This window comes from Artibeus jamaicensis, unplaced genomic scaffold (assembly GCF_021234435.1).
Source record: "Artibeus jamaicensis isolate MK-2021 breed Jamaican fruit bat unplaced genomic scaffold, CSHL_Jam_final contig_391, whole genome shotgun sequence".
Classification (NCBI taxonomy): domain Eukaryota; kingdom Metazoa; phylum Chordata; class Mammalia; order Chiroptera; family Phyllostomidae; genus Artibeus; species Artibeus jamaicensis.
The window spans coordinates 16278880-16298532 of record NW_026521814.1 but is presented as its reverse complement, the minus strand read 5'-3'; the positions used below and the strand labels follow the sequence as shown (position 1 = coordinate 16298532).

At 38.2% G+C, this 19653-nt stretch overlaps 1 protein-coding gene across 5 annotated transcripts in view; it reads left to right on the top strand.

The window, feature by feature from the left end:
- ZNF385B (zinc finger protein 385B) overlaps nt 1-19653 on the top strand; it is a 360011-nt gene that overhangs the window by 243161 nt on the left and 97197 nt on the right. Inside the window, exon 1 of one of the 5 annotated variants that reach the window (XM_053665131.1) lies at nt 19334-19358. The exons of the other annotated variants lie outside the window; for them this stretch is intronic. The gene's annotated coding sequence lies outside the window, so the exon portion shown is untranslated. Of the gene's footprint in view, nt 1-19333; nt 19359-19653 lie in introns of those variants that run through there. 5 annotated transcript variants of the gene reach the window in all.

Here is a 19653-nt window from a genome sequence, read left to right as displayed (position 1 = left end):
ATACAAAGGATCGTAAGAAATTACTACAAACAACTATATGCCAAGGAATTTGAAAACCTAGGTGAAATGGACAAATTTCTAGAAACATAAAAGCTTCCAAAACTAAGTAAAGCAGAAAACCTGAGAAGACTGATAACAGCTAATGAAATTGAAGCAATAATCAAAATCTGGCACACAAAAGCTGGGACTGTACAGATTCACAGGAGAATTTTACAGAACATTTAGCAAGGAGCTAACCCTGATGCTTCTCAAACTATTCCAAGAAATCCAAGAAGAGGAAAGACTACCAAACTCTTTTTACGAGGTCAGTATTATCCTAATTCCAAAACCAGATAAAGACACAACAAAGAAAGAAAACTACAAGCCAATAAAACTGATGAACATACATGCTAAAATCCTCAACAAAATATTGGCAAACCAGATTCAGCAATACATTAAAAAGATCACACACAATGATCAAGTGGGATTCATCCTAGGTACAATGTACACGCATCAATAAATTTATCACATAAACAAAATGAAAGACAAAAACCACATGATCATATCAATGGATGCTGAATTAGCATTTGATGAAGTACAGCACCCATTTATGATAAACACTCAGCAAAGTGGGAGTAGAAGGAGCATACCTCAACATAATAAAATTCATATATGAGAAACCTACAGCCAACATTATACTCAGTGAGCAAAAACTAAAAGTGTTCCCCCTGAGATCAGGAACAAGACAAGAGAGTCCACTTTCACCACTTCTGTTCAATGTAGTATCAGAAGTTCTAGTCACAGTGATCAGACAAGAAAAATAAATAAAAGGCATACAAATTTTAAAGGACTAAATAAAACTTTTATTGTTTGCAGATAACATAATAGTGTACATAGAAAACCCTATAGACTCCACCAAAAAACTACTTGACCTAATAAGTGAATTTGACAAAACAGTGGAATACAAAGTCAATATTCAGAAATTGAAGGCATTTTTGTATACCAACAATGAAATATCAGAAAACAAAAATCAGGAAAAAAATCCCATTTGATATAGCAACAGAAAACATAAAATACCTAGGAACCAAGGAGCTGAAAAACTTGTACACACAAAAAAATTACAGAATACTGAAGAAATAAATTAAGGAAGACACAGACAAATGGAAGCATATACCATGTTCATGGATTGGAAGAATTAATATCAAAATATCCATACTACCCAAAGCAATCTATAGATTCAATGCAATCCCTATTAAAATACCAATGGCATATTTCACAGATCTAGAACAAATATTTCAAAATTTATATGGAACCATAAACAGCCCTGAAGAGCCTCAGCAATTTTGAGAAAGAACAAAGTAGGAGGGATCATATTACCTGATATCAAACTATGTTACAAGGCCGCTGTAATCAAAACAGTCTGGTACTAGCATAAAAACACAAACATAGATAAATGGAATAGAATAGAGACCCCAGAAATAAGCCCATGTCACTGCTTATAGCAATTTTTTTCTGATTTGTCACTTCAGGCAAGGGAACAAGTGAAAAAATACACAAATGGGACTACATCAAACTAGAAAGTTTTTGCACATCAAAAAAGGGAAACCATCAATAAAATAAGAAGATAGCACAGTAAATAGGAGAACATATTCTCCAGTGATACATCTCATAGGGGTTAACATCTAAAATTTATAAAGAACTTATAGAACTCAACACCAAAATAAAAACAATCTTAAAACAGGTAAAGGGGGACCTCAATTGACACTTCTCCAAACAGGACATTCAAATGACCGACAGACATATGAAAAGCTATTCAATATCATTAATCATCAGAGAAATGCAAATTAAAACCACAATGAGATTTGTGGATTTGCTTCACACCTGTTAGAATGGCAACCATTAATAAATCAACAAACAATAAGTGTTGGCAAGGATGTGGAGAAAAGGGAACCCTCTTGCACTATTGGTGGGAATGCAGACTGGTGCAGCCACTGTGAAAGGCAGTATTGAGTTACCTCAAAAAATTAAAAACAGAACTACCTTATGACTTGATGATTCCACTTTGGGGAATATATCTACAGAAACCCAAAACACTAATTCAAAAGACTGTATGTACCTCTATGTTCATAGCTGCATTATTTACAATCACCAAGATGTGGAAATAGCCCAAGAGCCCATCAGTAGATGAGTGGATAAAACAACTATGGGACATTTATACAATGGAATACTACTTGGCCATAAGAAAGAAAGAACTCTTACCTTTTGCTGTAGCATAAATGGACCAGGAGAGCATAGTGCTAAGTGAAATAAGCCAGTTAGAGAAAGGAAAATACCATTTAATGTCACTTATATGTGAACTCTAATGAACAAAATAAACAGACTCATACATACAGAGAACAGACTGACACCTGTCAGAGAGGAGGGATAAGGGAGCTGAATGAAAAAGGTGAAGGGATTAAACAAAAAAACCCTCATAAACACAGACATACTATGATGATTGCTAGAGGGAAAGAGGGTAGGAAGGTAGAAGAGGGTAGAGGGAGAATCAATAGTGATGGAAGGAGACTTGACTTGTGGTGAACACACAATACAATATACAGATGATGTATTGTAGAACTGTACACCTGAAGCCTATATAATTTTACTGACCAATGTTACCCCAAAGCATTCAATAAAAATTTTTTAAAGAAGAAAAAAATTATTTTGTTTTAAAAATCACATTGCTTACTAAGAGGACATGGAAACAATAACACCTCAGTGGCAATGAACCCACCCAATACCCAGGTCTGTGTTTCTAAATTCCATTCTTCAACGAACAGGACTAGAACTCTTTGGAGATCACTGTTGTAACATCACCGGCGATAAGTCATTAGCATCATCTATCTCTTGGTATGAAGTGATGAAAAGGCAACTTTATCTCTGAGATATTCTTTCCAAAAACTCATAACTCCAACCCTGTTGAGGGACATTTACAAAATACCTGACCAGTACGTCTTAAACTCTTCATGATCATGATACAAAGAGGAACAACCGAGAAACTGTCACAGACAGAAAGAGACTAAGGAAAGCTGGGTGAGTAAAATGTAATGTGGCATTGTGGGGTTGGATCCTGGAGTGAGAAAGGACATTAGTGAAATCTGAATAATGTTTGGATTTTAGGTAATAGAAATGTACTAATACTGGTTTCATAATTTTGACAAATGTACCATGGTAATATCAGATGTTAACACTGGGAGAAACTGGGTGAGGACTACGTGGAAACTATATTATTTTTGTAACTTTTCTGAAAAGGTAAAATGATTCAAAAACAAGGTTTATTCTAAAAATAAAAATTATTGGCACATTGAAAGCCTATTATGTTCTCTGGTTTAGGACATTATTTACTGCAGATACATTTCAGTAAAAGCCCCATGCATACAGGGGTTTTGTCTAGTTTATTTACTGCTTTTCCCCCAACATCTAAAGAACTGCCTGAAATAGAGTAGGCACTCAATAAATATTTGTCAAATGTTGAATGACTGCACAGATGTTGCCTTCTAAAAACAAATGTATGAGTTTACTTGAGGGTAATAGTCAGGAAGAAAATGTACACTAGAAGCCCCTCTGATCTGTTTCTGAGTTACTGTGATTTCATGGTCCATTGTTTTGTAAATTGTGAGGGCATTCTGACTAGCCCTTCATTTCACAGTCCAGGAGAATTGGCATACTTTTCCTCCATAATTTTCCCAATGGAATGTTTTATGAACAATAATAGGTCCTGAAGGAGTTGTAAGTGACCATTGGGCACTTTATTAGAAAAATAGGGGTTTGTAGCACTGACTTTAATTCAAATAAACTGAAACTTTTTTGTAATCCTGTGAGATTAATGGATCAGGGATTAGTAAACTGCATGTTACTAATTTTTTATAAATTGGTAATTTTCTATTAGTATAAAAAAGATCTAATGGGAAAGGCACTTGATTAAAATCCCAGCCTTACCACTCACCACCTGTGTGATTGTAGGCAAGTGCTTTAATCTAAGTCTCAATTCTCTATTAAAAGGTGTATTTCCAGTCCTCTATTAATGAAAATACAGGATAGGTTATTGTAATAAGAGCTCAGGGATATAGTGTCTCTCACGAAGAAGAGGCTCATTTCTGTCTCATCTAACAATCTAGGAATGGTGTAACAAACAGTTTTGGAGGAGCCCAGGCTGCTTCATCTTGTGTTTTGTGTTTTTTTTTTGCTTTTTGTTGGTATTTTTTGTTTTGTTTTAAATTTTTTAATTTTTATTTTATTGATTATGCCATTACAGTTGTTCTATTCCCCCCACCCCTTCATTCCCCTCCAGCACATAAAAGAAGAAATGCAGACCATTGGCCACCAATGGTCTGCATTTCTTCTTTTACATGCTGGACTCAACACTTCCACAAGGCAGTTCACAGAAAAGAGGAAGTCTAGAAGAAGCAACCTTTCTTTCTAAAGGCATGACCTGGAAGTTATCACTTCCACTCTTATCTCATTGGTCAGAATCTAGTCTTCAAGGATAGCTGGGAAATATTTTCTTTAGCTGTGAAGCAATTTGATAAACAAATACTTTTGGTATCATGGAGACTGGCAAGAAAACTTATGGCAGAGCCTGCCATAAGCACCTTGAGTAGTGCCTCCCATGGAATAAATGCTCCCCAAATGGTATTCTCTTTAAATTATCTGGAACGTGATTAGCCTGAAAGGAGAAGGTAAGTGGAAACATTTTATCAACTATGACTTTTGCGTTAGTCAGAATTTAGGATTAGACCTTCCTGGGGATGTATACTAGCCTTTGAAAACTTGCTTATATTTTTAAAAATTAAGACCCAACTCCCAAGAAATAAGGTTTATATTCATCCTTTAAAAACAAACTGCAAAAGTAATGTTTCCCAAAGTTTATTCATTTTTATATATAATGGCTATAGCTAGCTTCCCTTTTAGCTCAGAAAACTCTGTTAGACTAGTTTAGAAGGAACTGTGCTCTGTGGGAAAGGGAGCAAATACAAAGTGAACTGTATTACTTACTTTTCATGCAGAAATTCTTTTCTTTGCTCAGTTGTACTTCTGCTAATCAAACTTTTTAAACCATCTACTCTGCATGGATTCAGTTGCAAGCTCTGAGCGGTAATGTCTACCTACAGATATGGGACTGCATCATTTGGAGCTTTTTTAAATTTATTTTTATTTTTTTTACTGGTTTGGCTTGACTGTTTTCCTGAGGATATTTACTGTAACCTGCTGAGCGTGGACAGTTTTGTTCCAGGCAAAGCAGTTAATTCTGAGCCTGATTTATGCTGGGCTTGCGTAGGACATTCTTACATTCATGGGCCCCAACTGTGGATTGTCAGCCTCTGATATGATCCATCAGACCACACTGCTGACAGCTGGACAGGGTTCTGTTGGCCCTGATCTTTGGGTGACATTGGCAAAATGAAGGGTGAACATGGTCCTGGTTGTATTCATCAACTTGGGCTGCCATAACAAAATGCCATATACCACGTCACTTAAACAACAGACACTTATTTTTCACAGTTCTGGAGACTTGGGAGGTCTAAGATCAAGGTTTTTGCCAATTCAGGTTCTTATAAGAATTCTCTTCCCAGCTTGCAGTCAGTTTTTTCTTCTCTCTGTGCCTTTACATGGCAGAGGAAGAGCCCTCTGGTGTGTCTTCCTCTTCTTACGAAGGCATTGGCTCTATCGGGTTATACCCTCTCCACTTGCAACCTCACTTGACTATCATCTCCTCATAGGTCCTGTCTCCAGCTATAGTCACATCCATGGCTAGGGCTTCAAGATAGGAATTTCGGGAGGGAGAATACAAGTATTCATGCCATAACACTGATCTTCCTTTCAGGTATCACGGGAACCCAAAAGGGTGAATGTTTTTTCTAATACTTGCCCAGTGCCATCCTGGACAACCTGCCTAAAATTTTCTATGGCAGAAGAAAAGCTTGTTCCAGTGGCTTCCTAAAGTCTCTTTCTCTAATCAGATTTTTGGCTTAATGTCATTTTTTTGGTCCTACAAAATGCTTTAGGAGTTTTTAAATGTTTACATATTATAGTCTAATAAAGTGAAATTTATAGAGCACTCTACAGTTTTCTCACATTATGTTTTGAATCATCATTGTAGCTCTGTGAGGTTGTTAATTGACTCTTTTTTTTTTCTATTGGAAAAGTGGAGTTTGGGGAAGTGCAGAAATTTTCTTAAGGTCTTGGGGCTAATAATTGACTGACTCCAGTCCAGGCCTCCTAATTTCTAATCTACAGTGGACCAAATATAAGCTAGAATTTGGCTCTGGAATCACTAAGGTTTGGTTTCAATTCAAGTTCTATCACTTATTAACGGTAAGCAGGTGAGTTACTTAACTCACTAAAAGTCCTGAACCTTCTCTGTGACATAGAAATAACAGAGTTAAGCTCTTAGGGTTCCAGTGAAAATTAAGTTATATAATGCATGTAAATCACTTAGCATAGTACCTGCTACATAGAAAATTGTGCAATATTGCTGGTTATTATTTTTAACTACATATCAAAGTCCTATGGCATTTAACTTAACTCTGAAACCAAATTTATATTTATATTTTATTGGACTTTAGGATAAAATACTGTTCAAGTTATATAAAGCTATCGACTGATCTTTATATACTTCACAAGTTAAAAGTGTTAAAATTTACAGTATGAATTTTGCTGAGAGATGAACATCTTAACCATCACCTCAGTATCTGTCTGTGGGTATATATTTATTCTTGCTTGGTCAAGCAGCAGATTACAACAACAACTAACAGGTATTTCAAACTCATCCTTATAATTTACAAACCAGTGGGATCTTTTGAATTATCTTACTTGGGTTTGAAGTCACTTACTATTCATTAAAGAAGAACACTGAGTTTGGAATTCTCATTTTTCCTTTTATAACAGTAAGCCAATAACAGTGTGCCAATAATTGAGATCAAAGAAATATTAAAGAAACAAAGATTTTGCTGCTTAAAAATTGCTCTACAGGAAAGTCCAGTTATTTGCTATTGTTCTCCATATGATCCAGAACTTACTCCTCATGGGAATACACATTTTTCTATTATAGTGGAATTCTACAAGCCTAAGAAGTTACTGTCACATAGGCTTATGTCAACAATAATAACCAGGAGGTGCTCTCCTAATGCTCCCAGAGTTTTGTCAGGTGATCTAATGTGTACGTCAGAGTAAGTTAAACATGTAACTTGTTTTGCACATCTGCCCTAATTCTCATATGGGATAGGTAATTAGAAAATCTCATACATTTCTAGATTGAATGTGTGTGCATCTGTGTTGGTAGGTGTGTGAGTAAGGAAACAGTCTTTTTATTCATATAATAGTTCTAGTTAGTTTCATGCAGGAGGTCGTATAAGCTTTTCTCGGGTAGAAGAAACTACACCAAACCAGGATTAACACACTGGAGCAAAGTCTGTTGGCAGTGTTAAAATACCTTCGATTTCTGATCAGCTGGACAAACAGTGAAGGGCCAGTGTCCTTTCAGGCTTCAGGGTCTAATGGCTTTGCCAGGTCAAAGAGCTGCTTCCCACTAGGTTTGTAAGTTAGTCAATTCTGAATAATCTTGACTGGGAATGAACAATAGTGATGGTTTGAGTTGATCCTAAATAGTTCTCAGTATCTGGAAAGAGCATCTTCCCAGATACTGAGACAAGTGAGGTGGACAGTAACTTAAAACTGTTTTCTTTCTGTGCCTCACAGATGACCTCAGAGTGACTGTACACCTACAGACAGACACCACTCACACTGTCTGATGGTTTTGATTTGAGAAGGCAAGATGAATATACCCACTACATCATTTTGTGTGTGTGTATTATGTTTATAATTCTACTGTATGGTTTAACTTGTGGCCTGCACTCAGGAGAGTTCCACCTCCCTCACTGCCCTCGTCATGTAGGCTCGTTTTGTTTTCCCTCCCAGCTTCCTGAGAGCCTCGCACATGTCTGACTCAGGCACACAGGGCCCGGTCCATAGTAGTCGCTTCATAAGCATTTCAGTGAATGGGTAAATGGATTTCAGCTTATGATTGGACATCTACAGTACTTAAATGTGCTACATACACAAATAGAAGCATGCTATGAAGAATCTATCGATGTGTATGGACACAGGCCCACACACATCCCAAATTCAGAACACTATAGTTAGGGAAAGTAAGTGATGTCAAAGCACCTAGTCAAAAATAATACCATATAAATATGTAATTAAATAATGAGTGATTGCAGAAACAGGAAAAATAATTTAACGTATTAATTTCTTAGTGTGGACAGTGGACATATGTCAGTTTTAAAACATTAAGAGAGTTAAATATATCACTCTCAGAAGACTTTCAGAGATTCAACCCATTCACATTTATTCATAGCCACCAGTTATTGGGATTTTTTTTAAACTAAGACCAACAGTCAGTACTAATCACAAAGCAATTATTTTATTCATTGTTTTCTTTGCTGTGGGCATAACGAGTATTCATCTTAGTAATTTACTAAAAATATTGAAACATAATTATCCAAAATTTAGTTGAAAAGCAATTCTAGTTTTTATAGTTTTTTCTAATAAGAATAATAGGTTATACAACTCACAAGGTTTTAATAAACCCTTAAATTGACCTGATTTTTCCCCAACATTAGTTATTATAAAAGAGTGCACATTCAGTTGCCATATTTTCTACTAGAAATATGCTGACGTACCCAAAGTTCTATTTAAAGTAGACACCAATTCTATATAATTAGAGAATTACAGTAACAGGGCTTACACATGGAAAGGAGCTATATTTCTGTATTCTTTCTGTCATGTTATCAGAGGAACTTGCACTGTGAAATTACATATCTGATATATAATCAACTTTATATTATCTACTCTAAAACTAAAGTAACAAAGTGGGGAAAAAAACAAATTATTCCAAGATCTCATCTAAGAAGTTGGTTCTGTCTTACGCCCCACTAATCGTGGCAATAATAAACCAATCCAGCGGGCCCTGGATAGCTGGACCGTTGCCCTGTTATCTCATGCAGTGGTCTGCAGGCTTGGAGGAAGTCTTAGTTTCTAGTGCAGTAGCAGACTGTATGGAACTTCTTCTCCGTGTGATAATGATCCATGTGCAGGTCATGTTTACTTTCTACTGACTCCGTATCACTATATTCATATCTAGTTTTCTCCTGGATTCCTTATATTCCATAAAAGAATGCTTGAAGCTATCTGTTTGAGAGCTTTTCCTCAATCTCCCAGTTCTGGTAAAAGGACCAGCCTTTAGCCCAATACAATTATTAATACCTCAGTCCAAAAGGCAAACATACTAGTGTAGCAAAGATCGCTGGAACAAGGCAGTCGGTTGAATTTAGTCTCTATTGGTTGAATTTCCTGGGTTTTTAAAGCTCATTATTGATGTGGGATTACAGCTACAGCCCAAACAGCTCTTTCCTCCTGCCCTCTTCCCCTAAAGATAATTCTTTCTAATATCAGCGTCTCTTTGCCACCGATTTTCTCTGAAATCATGATAGAATATGGGAATCATTATGTTGAGTTTGGTAATTGAAAAACAAGTATTTGTCTATAGATGATGTACCTAACATGATTATATGCACACACACACACACACAAAAACACAACACAATGTGGAAGGGGTAATGATATGGGTGCGGAGTGGAAGAATTATAGGAAGACAATAGAAGGAAAATTCACACAGCCTGAGTTGGTCAGAGAGATATTTCCTCTCTTAAAGAATGGATAGCAATAGACAATTGAAAGTAGGGAGGAGAGGAAAGGGTCCGTGGGAGAAAATCACAGAGGTGAGAAATAGCATGACATGATGTATGCAGGAAGCTGGAGACAGATGTGGTTTGCTGATCGGTGTTTGAGACCGAGATGGGGAGAAATGAAGCCCAGGTGACAGTGGGGGTCTCACCGTGGGGGGTCTCGCCGTGGAGGGCCACATAAGCCATGTTAGTGTAAATCACAAGGCAAAAGCAAAGCTCATGGGCCTAGAAACTCTGTTGGCTTCCTCATGCCACATTTTCCACACTGTATTGATCTGACAGGTCCTGGAGCTCAGTAGGTATTTGTTGACTAGATGAACGGGAAAAAAAAGAATTTTCTTCAGAAGAGTCATGTGGTTCAATTTTCAGTTTAGATTTTTGATACATTGTTCTGACAGCAGCCTAAATATGGATTTAAGGAAAATAAAAGTAGAGCGAAGGTGCTAGTGCTGATGGGAAGCGATGAGGATCTGAACCAGGACAGTGGCCAGTCCAGGGATGAACTTGAGGTGTACTATAGGGTTAAATATTGAGGACCTGGTGGCTGTGTGGCTGTGGGGAGAAAAGGAAAGGTAGGAGTCATGTGCTCTGGTAGAGCTGCTGTCAGGCAATTTGAAGAATACCAGGAGAGGAGTTGTCCAGGGAAACAGTCAAGTTCAAGTTTTCCTGCAGATGTACTGGAATTTAAATCTGTTTCAACTTTTAAAGTGAATCCATTAAGAAATCCTTACAGATTTTTAATGACAATCTTGTAGCACTTTAAATTTTTTAAATATACCATGTACATGACATTAGGTTTAGAACGCAATCTGCATGGGCACCGTCCTTACCTTAAAAATTTTTTATTATAATGATACCAAAACAATTTGGCATAACTAATTAATACTTCTTCACACAGAAACTCTAGCAGAGGAAAAAATATGTTGTTTTCTTCTTTTCTTTTTTTCTGGTATTCTTCCCTGTGGTTTAGCCTTCTCAGTGAAGGCGGGGGTGTGATTAACTGCCACATGGAGCCTTCCAGACAAGTGGCCTTTGAAAGCTTCTCTGCTTTGCAGGGAAAGGAGCAACGCTTGGAGGCGAGGAGAATTCGAAATAAAAACAGCAGTTTTACTTCTGTTTCTCAATCTGGCTTTAACATTTATGGAGGGGCAAAACAAACCCAAGAGAATGAGTGGCCATCCATTATTTGAACTTAAAGTTCAAACAGTGTTCAATTTAATTTGTACTCAGATGGTTAAAAGCATTGTTAAAATATCTAATTCTTGTTCACTGACTGAAGACTTCTTAGAAATATTGTTACCATTTTTCCTTTTTTTACTCTTTGCCATTGGCTTTCTTCTTCTTCTAAATATATCTTTTATTCTCTCAGGATATTCCTTTAGGATGAGTGACTTCATTCCATCACATTTCAAAGTTAAATCTCTCAGCCCAAAGAAGTGAGGTTCTAGACAGTTCTGGCACATCTAGTCCACAACCTTCAGCATGTACCTGGGTGTGCAGATGGGAGGCTTGGTCAGGCTCCCCGGCTGTGAGTAGCAGGCACTGGCAGAGATACTGCCCTGAGAGGCAGGGGGCGTCCAGGGAGAAGGCATAAAGGGCCACCAGCAGAAAACCAGTGTGGCAACCCGAACATCCATATGCACAGAACCAGAAGAGGAACAGGCCTCAGAGGGACAGAGCAACTTAATCGGAGAGGCCAGAGGAGGACCTAGGGAGACAGGTACATCTCAGAAGGCAGAGCTAAAGAGAGTTCAAAAGGAAAGAGGGGAGAGCGGGTGAAGCAAAGAGCTCCTCAGGCAAAACCTACTTCTCTTCCATTAACTTGCCTCCTTGACCTGCCCCTTCATAATCGTCCATCATTGCCAACTCTTCTGAACTATAAGGGAAGATGGTAGTTAATCATTGTTTCTGTACTGGTAAATGTTCATGTTTTATGTAAAGAACATAATTTCCTCCATGCGCAAGTATGACTTTAAATAGCTTCTAGCATCACTTCCATCTAGTTTGTTTATAGGCTTTGTGGCTCTTAATGGTCTTTTTCTATAACTAGCTACAATTAATTTGACTATAGTATGAATGTTTGCATAGTAATTATTTTTGTGGTTACCTAGCAGATTTTGTCATTGTTTACTAAGGGGTATTTTTTAGTCCACTCTTCTTCTTGTTCAGGATGAAACAAATAAGTTGCTTAAAACTGATCAAAGATAGCTTAGATTCTGCTTCCATGGACTTTTTTTTTACTTTTGTTATTTGCACTGAGAGAAACCCTCACAATTTTCAGGAAAATAAATAGAGAAGTTCATTTTATTGTAGTATTCTGAGTGAAGACAATGCTGCCTGTCTGATTATTGGCAGTTCTGGTCTGTATTTTATTCACAGAAAGGCACAGTTCTTTCTTTCCCTGAGTAGATTGTAGTGTATATTTGTCTCACTATAAATGCCGTTCATATGTAAAGTTCAAATCCCTTAATCTAGGCATGGGTAATACTTCTGTTAAAGTACCCTCTTTCTGTTATTTTTTTCTGCCTATTCCTCCTGGGGAAAGATTCTGTTATCAATCTTATTATTTTTTAATCTTCATCCAAGGACACGCTTTTTGATTTTAGAGAGAGAGGAAGGGAGGAAGAAGAGACGGAGAGAGAGAAACACTGATATGAGTGAGAAGGATCAGTTGGTTGCTTCTCACATGCACCTGGACCAGAGACCAAACCTGCAACCTAGGTATGTGTCCTGACTGGGGATTGAACCCGCAACCTTTTGGTGTACAGCACGATGCTCAACCGACTGAACCAGCTGGCCAGGGCTTGTTATCAATTTAAAAAGCATAACAGTAAAAGAGTGATTTAAAATACCATTCCTTTGGTTCACAGGAATGCAGGTCTGTGTGAAGATAAAATAAGGTGGATCTAATAATAAAGCTATATACTTTTTTATCAAGTGAATGTCAGAACTCATTAGAAACCTTATTTTCTATGGCATTTTAGTAAGTTTGTTTTGATGCTATTTCTATTATTCACAAAGAAACTGGGATATAAAGAAATTAAGAATTTTATCCAAAGCCATATAGGCATTAGATCTGAGTAACCTTGGCATTGCTGACACATGACTTCCTCTCAGCTTGCTTAAAATATGGATAAAGACCTTGAAAGCTTCTCATCTGTATTTCTTTTTTCCTTACAGAGTATTGGTTTCTGGGGGTTTGACTTCAAAAATTCACAAAGCACAATTGTTTAAAAGAAACTTTCTTGAATTTTGCTTTTAACCTAAATTTTAGATTAAAAAAAACTTTATATGATATAGCTAATGAATAATGCACACAGTGCTTATTAATGTTGAACAAAATTATATACTTTACTATTGAAAAGTTTGTTTTCAAGAACTGAACCCATCCCTGGCTGGTATTGCTCAGGGAATTGAGCACCGGCCTGCAAACCAAAGGATCACTGGTTTGATTCCCAGTCAAGGCATATTCTTGAGTTGTGGGCCAGGTCCCCAGTGGGGAGAATGCAAGAAGCAACCACATGCTGATGTTTCTCTCCCTTTCTTTTTCTCTCTTCCCCTCAGTCTAAAAATAAATTTAAAATCTTAAAAAAAGAACTGAACCCATTCTTTACGGTTTATTTGTTTTTTGTTTTTGTTTTTCCCTGGTAGCTGCTAACTTCACACAAGATTATTAGTGTATCAGTTGATGTTTAGTCTGGCAAAATAAAAAATTAAAATTACATTATTTTTATCCAAAATTAAGTGCTGTTACTTAAAATTTTTGTTCTGGTGAAGATTTTTGTTCTGGTTTTGTTTTGCCCATGTCAAATTCTTAGAGACTGAGAAGGGACTGTAACTCAGATATATTGATCAGGATTAATTTTTGATATAGATGTACTTTGAAATGCATGTGTAAAGTTTGAGAAGATATGTTACAGAGGAATATGGATTAGCCATTCTCTAACATTCTTTATCTTTAAAGGATCAACACTTATGAGGTTAACATAAAATATTAGAGAGCAAAATCTTGATATATTGACGAAATCTGAAGTCTTGCTATAATATTTGAGACACCCAAAAGTCAAATATAATTGTGGAAATTCTGACATATTTTTGTTTATCAAACAGTTTATTACAGCCAAATATCTTAAACAAATGTTTATGTCTTACAGAAGAATTACAAATGAGAGTCTCATTCAGGAATTCCCTTGTTCGTGGCTATTTGTTTGCCCACCCTTCCTCCCTCCTGGTGGCAGAAGTCAAAGCTCAGAAACCAAACTTTTCTGCAGGCGTACTCCTCCCTCTGTGCTCCTTCTCCGTGACTGATCCCTAATCTACCCAGGCCCGGAACTTCGCTTCGGTGCATTGCCTACCAGTCCCGTATCTAATCAGTTCCCGTGTCCTGTTGAGTTACCTCTTTCATCTGTCTTTTCTCACTACAACCTAACCCTGCTTGTGCCAACACTGCCTCTCATCTGGATTACTGGGATGCTTCCGGTCGGACCCCTTATCTCCATCAGTCTCTATCTCACTCCCACCCCTTCCCCACCAGCTCTTCTTGAACATACACACTATCCATTCTCCAACCACTGATTTTCCTAACATAAAAGTCTCATCATTGCTGTGACCTTGTTTAAAGTCTATTTTGACTCCTCACTGCCTTCAGATTACATCTGCACACCTTAAGATGACTTGTAAGCCCTGTGTTGGTCTGGTCCCTGTATTCTTCTTTAGGAACATTTCTCACTCCACAGACTTAATGTAGTCGGTACCAAAATTCTTGACCGTGTTTGCCTCAAGCCAGCTGATGTTTGCACAGATGGATTTCATACCAGGTCGCCATTAAAGGTAGAGTGAGGAACACAGGAACCACAGCAGATACGGAGCCCTGCCAAAGGGATCAAAGGGCCGAGAAAGCCAAGAGAGAGCAGCACTGGGAAGCAGAAAGCAGGCCTGCCTGCACTGCCCACCCTACCATTTGTGAGGCCCACATACGTCTATTTTTAAGTTAAAAAACTATTAAGCTGACAAATAAAGTATATGTTACCCTTTTTTAAAAGATTTTATTTATTTATTTTTAGAGAGAGGGGGAAGAAGGGGGGAGAAAAGAAAGAGAAACATCGATTGGTTGCCTCTTGCGTGTTCCCCAAGAGGGACTGGCCCACAGCCTAGGCATGTGCCCTGACGAGTAATCGAACTGGCAATCTTTGGCTTTCTGGGATGATGCTTGACCAACTGAGCCACACTGGTCAGGGCTGTTGTCCTCTTATATTGAGAACATGTAGTCATAAAAATTCAAAGAGACCAGGTTTTATTTTAGAGTTCCCAGAATTATTTAGGATTCTCAAAGCTCTGATAGAATCACCTTATGGCTCCTGTCCCATGCCCTTCTTTCCCGCCCCAGCTCAGCCCTCCGCTACAGGCATGTGGCCCCACCTGTCACTGCCAAGTCCAGCTACCTTTCCTGGAAACGGCCATTCAGAGGCCACTTCCTGCTCCCTCAAGGGGACAGATCTGGAAAAGAGAACTTCACAGGCCCTGGAGATGGCTCCAGGACTATTAGGACATGGACGTATAAAGCCCCATGTATCCAGAAAGTGGTCTAGCAATGGAGGAAAGAGAGCATAGACTCCATATGGGTCTATTCCCTTGGCCTGCAGACTTGGGAGACCCCTGGGTAAACAGGGTTGAACTTGTACCCCTGTTGTACTCCTAGTATATCCCTGTGAGTGGGTAACATTAGCAAGGACTGGCTAATACTACATTTAAAAAAAAGAGAAACCTTTTAAATATATGAATAAAACTTAAAGTTTGTAGATATATATATATCTTGCCTAACTTACCCCTCAATTGTTTATACTTCAAGATCATGTGACTCTCTGTTCTGTTCTATTCCGGAAAGAAGTTTAACCTATAAGCACTGCTTTCAAATTAAAACAGGGTTCTGAGTTGTGAATTGGTCTGGGTTCTGAGTTGTCCGTTTATTGGCTGTGGAGCCCTGGGTAGGGTGCCTCATCTGCTGAGTAGATGAAATAAAATCTTCTAGGGTTGTAGCGAAAGTACATGAGGTTAAAGTCTTAAAAGGCTTAGCTCAAGCAAATGCCCAACAGATCATAGTGCTGTCATCATCATCATAATCGCTGTCATTACTTTTACAGCTGTTATTGTCTGTAACTATTGCAATGACCTTGGGCAAGTCATGTAACCTCTCGGAAACTCAATTTCTTCATCCATAAAATGAGGTCTCTGGAGCAGAGGATAACTAAGGTTCTGTCCGTTTAAGAGCATGGACTTTTTAGAGTTTCCTCTTTTTCAGTTTACATAAAACCTGAACTCGACCTCCAGGCTACATTGTAAATTTTTAGTGGGAGTTAGCTACTATTCAAACAGTATCATGGTGTGTAATATTTGAACAAGCCTGATGTTGAAAAATCTGAATCTTTTGTAAAAGCTGAAAAACTCTAGGTTACATCTGTGGTTTATGAAGTAAGTATTTGCTTTACAGAAAGATTCATTGTAAGTGTTCTTTATTCACTGGCTCCTCTCATACATTAAAAATCAAATTTGATTTGCAAAAAGATAGTTTGCTTATAATTTTTCAGAAATATATGCAGAGATTTTTAAGCTCTTTGAATCACAGAATCCTTTGAGAAATGATTAAATCTGATTCTTTTCTCCTCCAAATGAGGACTTGTTTGTGATTTTGATTTCGCTCAGGCTTTATGCCAGAGATCCTTAAATTAGAACCCATGGACCCCTTTTCTCAAAGAATCGCATGCAGATATTAGCTGGCTTCACATCAACAGCTAATCCCTCCCTGGCCCAGTGTTTTTGTGTGATCTTGTTGGAGCTGGGGTCACTTGCAGGAGCACCGTGATGCTTCTGGGACACGGGACCAGCAGAGAGCTCAGGGATGATGGATTCTCTCGACTGGGCATGATTCAGAAGTTCTGATCCACTGCGTGCCACAGTAAGGGTTTTGGCTGACGTCTGTGTAAAAGAGTTGTCAGCTGAGGAGCAGAGAAGTGGCCTGTCAGACTCAGGGTGCCCACTTGCCAAGTCTCACATGAGAAAAGCGAAGACAGTCCCACGTGGAAAAGAAAATCTGCTTTCTGACAGGTTTATTACAGAAGGGTCATGCTGCTCAGCATGTGCTGTGGTCAGTAGACTCAACTCCTTGATTCATTCACATTTTATCGGAAAGCTAATTCATCTCTTTAAAAAGGAAGAAGTGGGTGGAGTTAGAAAAAACGAAGGACCTTATAGAATGAGAAAACCTCAGTCTTATCTTTTTAGCATTGTCTTGGTTCTATAAGCTAATATTGAACTTCATAAATAGCCTGACCCAAAACTGTGCAGAAATCTCTGAGGTTTCCACACTTGAAGACCTTATATGTTAAGGTGAGGTCTGAATCCCCGTGTTCTAACCTGTCAGAATAGAACGTTCTTGGCAAGTCAGGAATAACACTCAGAAATCCATTTTTGGTTTCCAGTCATTTTAAGATATGCTATCTTATCACAGACTTCACAGCACATTCTAGAAAATAATGCTGTTTTCACTGTGATATTAAGGCACAGGGACATTTGGTATTTGATTTAGATTTTCCTCATGATTTCCCACATGATATAGAACTGCTTCATGAAATCACTGCTGCTAAGCATCTCAGACCTTTATTTGGCAGTAATGAGAAAAACAACCACTTAAAAATGTTTGTAAGTGGAACATGCATATTTAGAAGCAGCTGACATCTGATGGGCAATTCTTCTTTATATGCTATGTATGGTGCAAGAGATTCCCTAGGGGGGGTAAAGACAGTACCTCCCACTAGAAAGGCAGTGTAGCACAATGATTAGAGTGGGCTATAGAGCCAGATAATGTGCATTTGCATCTCAGCTCTGCCACTTACCTGGTACATGACCTTGAGCAAGATGCAGAATCTTCGTGTGTCCTATTTCCTCATCTATAAATTGCAGGTAATAGCAAGTTCCTCCCTTACTGTGCTCATTTGAAGACTGGGTAAATAAATAAAGTGCTTAGAACAGTGTTGGCATATAATAAATGCTATGTGTTAGCCATTGTTGTACAGATGAGTACAGATAAGCCATAAATCTACTAGAGTGTTAGAAAGTTCAACTGTAAGTTACTTTGCCCTGGCCAGGTGGTTCAGTTGGTCAGAGCATTGTCCCCTACACCAAAAGGTTGCAAGTTCAATTACTGGTCAGAGCACATACCTAGGTTGCAAGGTCGATCCCTGGTTGGGGTGCATATGGGAGGCAAACTGATCTCACGTGATGTTGCTCTCTCACAATGATGTTTCTTTCTCTCTCTCAAAATCAATAAAAACATATCCTCGGGTGAGGATTAAAATAAAAGTCAATTTGTCTTTGTTTAGGATAAGGCTTTACACTGAGTTTATTCTCGTCTATGTCTTGAGAAAGTTGTAATGGGGACATCTGCCATTCCTTCTGCTCCCTTATATTCAGTCTGCATTGCAGTGAGTCCCATAACATCATGTACCTGGAAATGGAAATGGGAACTGTGTATTTTGTAGATCAAATAAATACCATGTCTCACACATACCCAACATATTCTTTCCAACATACTCTTGCCATGTGTATCAGCCCTACTATGATAATGAAATTCCTTTATTTTAGATGATACTGACTTCACAACAGCATCGTATATAATCAGTGAATACTAAGGAAGAAAACAGTAATAACACGAGAGGAGTCGTTCAAATGATGTAATGTTTAAAACAAAGAACATTATGCTAAGATAAATAAGCCAGTCAGAGAAAGACAAATATATGATTTCACTCATATGTGGAATCTCACGAACGAACTGAACTAACAAGCAAAATAGAGACAGACTCATGGATATAGCAGGCTGATAGCTCAGGGTTGAGGTCAGGGGTGGAGGGACAAAACAAAACAAAACAAAAACACTCATGGACATGGATAAAAATGTGGTGATTGTGAGGGCGGGGTTGCCTGGAGGTGAAAGAGGGTATAAGGCAGATAAATGGTAATGGGGAAAATACAAGTAAAATATATTTTATTTTATTTTTTTATTGTTCAAGTATAGTCGTCTTGTGTAAACATTTTTTAAAAATAAAATGTGTCTTCATACTTGAAAAGGTATAGGAAGTGTAGTCATTCATTCACTCATTCATTTAAAATAGATATTGAGTGCCCCAAAAGCCTAGCACTGTTCTAGAAGCCGGAAGTTAAGTACCTAAAATAGAGCTGTTGCTGTGATAGAGATTACATTCTAGTGAGAGGAGACAACGAACAAGTAAACAAATAAGACAAGATACTTTTAGAGAAAGATAAGGGGGCAGCATAAGTCAAACAGAGCAATGTAACTAGAGGGAAGGCCTTGCCGAAGGCCTCAACCGTGCCTCAGCTGAGCTAAGACACAAATGACTTGGGGAAAGAGAGTTGAATGCTGAGAGAACAGCAAAGGCAAAAGCCTTGATATGAATTTGAGGTGTTTGGGAAAGAGAACTGAAGCTTAGATCTTGGTGGGGGAGGGGAGGTAAGGGTGAGAGCACAGAAAGTGAGACCTGGGAACTAAGAATGGACTCAGTCACGTGTTAACTGTCAGCCACGGTAAGATTTTATTCAAAAGTGCAGTGGGAAACCATTGTGTCCTGGAGTAACATGGTAAGATTTGTATTTTTAAACTGCTTGGCTGCTGTGTGGAGAACCAAGGGTAGGGACACATGAGTGGTCCCAGAAAGAGCTGTTGTAATCCACATAGATGTTGGTGGCTTGGACTACAGTGTGGCGGTGACGAGGAGAGAAGCAGAAATATTTGCAGTGTACATTGGAGGCAGAGACAACAGGACTTGCTTAATAGTCTGGATGTAGGTGGTGAGCCCAGGGAAGAGCCAGGCTAAAACAC